Source organism: Pinus tabuliformis, chromosome 7 (genome assembly GCF_031772625.1).
Source record: "Pinus tabuliformis cultivar Carrire ecotype Pingquan chromosome 7, CPIR1, whole genome shotgun sequence".
NCBI classification, from domain to species: Eukaryota; Viridiplantae; Streptophyta; class Pinopsida; order Pinales; family Pinaceae; genus Pinus; species Pinus tabuliformis.
The window spans coordinates 609,227,938-609,234,366 of NC_142293.1; the positions used below are offsets into that span (position 1 = coordinate 609,227,938).

At 34.5% G+C, this 6,429-nt stretch overlaps 1 pseudogene; it reads left to right on the plus strand.

The window, feature by feature from the left end:
• Positions 1 to 5,492: 5,492 nt before the first annotated feature.
• On the plus strand, positions 5,493 to 6,205 carry LOC149248910 (uncharacterized; annotated as a pseudogene).
• The last annotated feature ends 224 nt before the right edge of the window (positions 6,206 to 6,429 follow it).

A 6,429-nucleotide genomic window follows, 5' to 3' on the forward strand; every position in this document is an offset into this window, starting at 1 on the left:
AAAAGCAAAAGTTGAATTCACTGAACCCTTACAGAGAACACGCAAAACAAGAAAGCTGTGTTCGCCTGGGACTTCATCTTATTGCGGGTCCGGATCATATTCTACATGCAATTGCAGGTGAACAAAAGCATTTTCGAGATCTTCTCTTCGTGTACATCATCAACAACCCATCACTTCTCAGTGTTCAACGCACTATCCGTTTCATTTGCTCAAGCATCTTCTTTCTATCATATTTATACTATTATTATTTTTTTCATCTTCTTGTGGGCACTAGTATACTGACTTGTGCTTGAACGAAGCATCCACTTTTAAGTAGAGAAGTGTAAGATAACGTCCACGGATTGAAAACACATGACAAGCTGAATTCTTTTTCACGGTATACTTCATATAACTTTATTATTCAGTGTTTTAGATTTTCTTTTACTGCTTAATATGATGTGTAAGTTTGTCTGTCCATCATGAAAGTTGAAATTTTGTTAATGTTGATCAAAACAAAAATTTAAAAAAAATTAAAAATAAAAAAATTAATTTAAATGTTTTATATAGTTATTCAAATTCAACCTATATGATAAAATAGCTAATTGAAAGAAATATTACCTTTAACAAAAAAAATTACCACATTAAAATTCCAAATTTATAAAATTTTAAACATTTTTACTCTTTACTAAGGTCAATACCATTTCCTAAAATAAAGTAAAAAACATTTCCTAAAATAAAATAAAAAGGTTATTTCAACAGAAAGAATCCAAAAATCTTGCTCCAAAATCTTTTAATATTTCTTTTAATTAAATATTTGTAAAATGAATTAAGAAGCATTGTATCATATGAATATATTAAAATCTCTAAAGACATAAATATTTCCACGTCAAAGTTGTAATATTTGCAAATTTTGTTATCATGCTATATAAAAAATATCATTATTCTAATATTAATATTAATGTCTTATAATATTAATATTATCAATTTAATAACTTAGGATTAATACAATAATATTAAATTTGTTATATTATAATATATATTAATATATCATGATATATATTAACTCGAGATATATATGGGAGCGTAGGACAAAGACACAGTGATAGAGGTGGAGAGATAGAGCGAGTGAGAGGAAGGAAGAGAAAGGGAGAGAGAGGAAGGATGAGCGAGGAATTTAGAGACAGGAGGAGAGAGGGAGGGATAGAGAAATGGAGTTGGAAGGAAAGAGAGGGAGGGAAGAAGAATCACATACAGAAAAGTGGAGAGGGAGAGAGGGAGTGAGGGAGAGATGGAGAGAGAGTGTATATGTTTGCGGTGAGATAGAGAGATAGGGAGAAAAGGGGGAGAGAAGGAGAGATAGTGATAATGTTGTAGGGTGGGGGGAGGAAGAGAGAGAGAGAGAGAAAGAGATAAGGAGGGGAGACAGAGGGAGGTAGGACAGAAGGGGAGGGAGTGGAAGGAAGAGAGCATGGATTAGAGAGAGAGGAGAGAGGAAGGGAGAGAAAGAGGGAGGTAACAAGAAAGACATAGAGAGATAAAGGTGGAGAATGAGAGGGGGGTGATAAGGGAGATGGAGAGAGATGAAGAGAGGAGAGCAAGAGGGAAGAGAGATAGAAGTGGGGGAGAGGGAGAGAAGGGGAAGAAAGAGAGAGAGGGAAAGGAAGAAGGGATAGATAGATAAATATGGAGAACTAGTATGTATGTTTTGGGGGTGATATAGAGAGATAAAAGAGAGACAGAGAGAGAGAGGTATATAGATGAAAGGTGAAGAGAGGGAAGAAGAGAGAGATAGATAGATATGGAGGGAGAAAACATGTGTGTTTGGTGGGGGGGCGAGTTAGAGAGACAAAGAAGGAGAGATGGAAGGAGATATAGATATAAATGGAGGGGGGAGAGAGGGAAGAAGAATTCTTGCACTAGATGCATTAATTTTAGTGTAGATGGTGATTTCTAATCCTATTTGATTGCTTGCATTGAATAAGATAAACTGAAGGACATGGGAGAGGAGGAATGGAGAGAGAGAGAAGGAGAGAAGTGAGAGAGAGAGAAGGGTAAGAGAGAGAGAGGGAGACACAAAGATTGAGGGGGGAGAGAGGGGGAGAGAGAAGGAGAGAGGGAGGGAGATAATGACAAGGTTGGAGGGAAAAGAGAGAGAGAGAGAGAGAGAGAGAGAGATGGGGAGAGAGAGCGGGATTTGGGAGAGAAAGGGAGAGAGACGACTTGAGAGAGAGGAGGAGAGAGGGAGGACAAAGAGTTGGATTTGGAAGGGGAGAGAGGGAGGGAAGAAAAAAGACATATAGAGAGAAAAGTGGAGAGAGAGAGAGAGGGGAAATGAAAAGGAGGAGATGGAGAGAGTGTCTGTATGTTTGGGGGTGAGATAGAGAGATAAATAAGGAGAGATGGAGGGAGATATAGATATAGATGGAGGGGGGGTGAGAGGGAAGAGGATTTATTGCACTAAATGCAATGAATTCATGGTACATGGTGATTTCTAATCCTATTTTATTACTTGCACTATATGCATTAATTTCAGTGTAGATGTTGATTTCTAATGATATTTCATTTCTTGCACTAGATGAATTGATTTCAGTGTAGAAGTTTATTTCTAATCCTATTTGATTGCTTGCACTAAATGCATTGATTTCAGTGTAGATGTTTTCTAATTCTATTTGATTGCTTGCACTGAATACATTGATTTCAATGCAGATGGTGATATCCAATTCTATTTGATTGCTTGCACTAAATGCATTGATTTCGGTGTAGATGGTGATTTTCTAATTCTATTTGATTTCTTGCACTATATGCATTGATTTAAGTGTAGATTGTGATTTCTAATCTTATTTGATTTCTTGCACTAGATCCATCAATTTTAGTGTATGTGGTGATTTCTAATCCTATTTGACTATTTGCACTAGATGCATTGATTTCAGTGTAGATGTTGTTTTCTAATCGTATTTGATTGTTTTCACTAGATGCATTGATTTTAGTGTAGATGGTGACTTATAATCATTTGATTGTTTGCACTAGATTTATTGACTTTAGTGTATATGTTGATTTCTAATCTTATTGATTGCTTGCATTAGATTCATTGATTTCAGTGTAGATGTTTTCTAATTTTATTTGATTGCGTGCATTGGATGCATTAATTTCAGCGTAGATGGTGATTTCTGATTTCATGTAACTCAATGTATGATGGTACATAAACTTAAACTTATTGGATTAACAATGTGCATTGATCTTAGTGTATGCAGAAAAAAATGATTGGCAATTTGCTTTGATTTTTGCGTTATAGTAATTCAACGGGAATCGTCTAATGAGGCAGAGGAATTTCCCAGACGGCCAAAAATGGCAAGAATCCGGACAAAAAAATTTCAAAAAATCTTGTAGAGGTAGTGTTTGAATCTTGTTTTTGATGGTGGAAATGGATTCAGCACCATCAAAAACATCTAGGACACCTAAAATTTTGAAGTTTAACAACTATAACTTGGATTTACAAAAGTCCTCGTCGGATTTTCTCTAAATATGACCAAAATTTCCATAACTTTCCGACAAAGTCTGATGTCTACTACAATAGTTCAAGTTAACGAATTGAATAGTTTACAATATCAACTATTCTTTTCATATAATCAATATGAAAAGATGGAAAACTAAAAAACAATTTAAACATTTTGTAAATATGACCACTCATTAAAAAAAAATCAAAATTACATTATTTCTTGAATTTCGCAAACAAACTATAGATAAAATAAATAAATCATCAAAATGTTCTGAAGGAAATAAATTAACACATTAGCAATGAAACGAAACATTTCAAGAGCAATATTGATACAATAAATTATTAAAACTACTCTTCAAAATATATTTAGTAATAACTAGAGGGATACTATTAGGAATTATTAATTGTCAAAAGTTGTGATACCTAAAATTAAATGAAATATATGTGCAGTATCAATCCTCTTGCAAACTATCAACATGATTTTCTCCCTTCATAATCACCAACTAATTACTAATATAAAATTACATACACATATAGAAATATAACACAAAATTTGTAACATTCACAAACATTATCATCCAAATCCAAACACATAAACACACAAACCACTCAAAGCATCCAAGCGCGTACACACAAACCATTCAAGGCAAGAAACAAAAACAAAATTAAAGAAGAGAATGATATAGCCATGTCAAGCAAAGAAAACATATTGTAAATTTCAAAGTATGAAGTTCATATCAAACATATACATAATAATGATAATCTAAAAATGTGCCATTGTCACCCTCAACTGGAACCAGCCTAGATCCATCTAACTTCGGATTTGTCATGCCCCGAGAGGAATCAAATCCCTCGAGGTGAAAACCTTTCCTCAAATTCCACAATCCAAAAATAAAGTTTGCACCTCGAGGGATTTAATCCCTCTCGGTGCATGATAGATCCAAAGTTAGATGGATCTAGGATGGTATGTCAATTCATGATTTAAGGTGAAAGTAAATAAAACAAATATAGGATTAAATCAATCCAAATTCTGAACATTAATTATAACAAGCATTCCCTAGAAGTCGGGGAAAAAGGCAACACTGAAATAAACTAAGATGTTGTTTGAAGATAACAAAAGTTTGTTGACTGGTTTATGAATAATTAATAGAGAGTCCATTTAATATTGTCTATGAATAACATAGTAAAATGATCTTTTATATGTTTAAGTGATGTCATCAATGAATGTATATAGAATGAATTGTGTTGGTGGGTTATTTTTAAAAAAAGTAAATTCCAACGAAATTAGTTTTCATTGTGAGTTGTAAGCTCATGTAGGTTTTCTATTTTCCCCAATATGGAGGTTATCGATGGGGCTCATCCCATTGTATATATACACATTCATTTTTTTTGTGTTTAATAAAGTAGAAGGTTGGCTTTGTAGTCTGATCTTGGAGAGTTTGAGACTCTTTCATGGTATCAGAGCAGATCTACAAGCCCCTTCTCTTTGTTTGATTGTTTCCATGGATTTTTGTTGATTGTTTTCTTGGAGTTATATCCATACAAATTAGACCCATATTGGATCAATCTTGGAGTAGAATAATTGCATATCACAACATAAACCTTTGTCTTCTTTGTTTACGCATTCGGTTTCTTTGTGGCCATTTGGTGGGGCACATTCAACCTTATGATTTCTAGAGCCAGATTGATTTCTTGACTTTGCAATCATTGAGTTTGTGGCACACCGTCTTTAGAGAGTGCAAGCACTCTATTCAATCTCCATTTAGCAGATTTTTTGGATCGTGTCATAAGTCCGACATCCGTCGATATTGGCTTTTTTGCCTGAATTTGTTATTTTTCTGTCACATGGCATCTTTTCTTCAGCGCTGGAAAATTTCCATTGTGCATTTAAATTTCACGTAAGAACTACACATCATCCACAAATTTTCCACCAGAGGTATTTTTAATTGAATTTTTTTTTCAAATATTTTGTTGTGGGCTTTTATTTGAAGGGGGATTTTTTATTATTTGTGATAACATGGCCGAATTCAGGACCATTGAGCTCCTCACTCCCCATAATTATCATACCTGGAAGCTCAAAATGCAACAACTCCAATCAAAGGGATTGTGGAAAATTTTAGTAGAAAATCAACCCACCTTCACCAAAGAAATGGAGAAGTTTTCTTACAGAAACAAGCTTGATGAAGCCATGGGGTTAATTGGGCTTCATGTTTCAGATAGTTTGTTATTCCATCTTGATAAATGTGATACTCCGAAGAAAAGTTGGGACAAGATTACCTCTCTATTTGGCAAAGTAAACGAGTTCAAGGCCTTACAATTGGAAGTCAAATTGTCTTCATTGATCCCTTATGAGCATGCCTCTATTGAAGATTATCTTGTCAATTTCAGTGATTGGTTGCACAGTTAAAAGGATGTGAACACACCAAATCAAATAGTGAGTGGATTTTCTTGATTTTATCCAAGCTAAAGGGTTTGTATCATGTATTTTCTTCTACATTCTATTCTATAATGGATGCACTTGGTGATCATTTTAAAATGCCTTCTTTTTAGTTACTTTGTGAATGCTTAACAAGAGAAAAATCTAAGCTTCAGTGGTTAGATGCTCTTTGAATATCTACATCTCAAGCTCTTGTAGCACATATCTCCAAAGGAAAATCCAAGACTAGTCATCATAAGAAGAAGCATTCTACTCAAAGTAGTGAGCCTCCCTTCAAACCCCAGCAAAAGTAAAAACCCTCTCCATCCTCTTCCAAGTCCAAAAGGTCTTCCCCAAAGCCATGGAAGAAGAGGTCAAATGAAACTTGCAGCCTTTGTGGAGGAGAAGGGCATAAAAAATCTAAGTGTTATAAGAAACTTGAAGCATTGAATGAAGCGATGAAACAACATAATATTTCAGTATCCAAACCCTCTTCATCTGGTAGAGGGCATGCTTTATCTGCTTGAGCTTTACATGC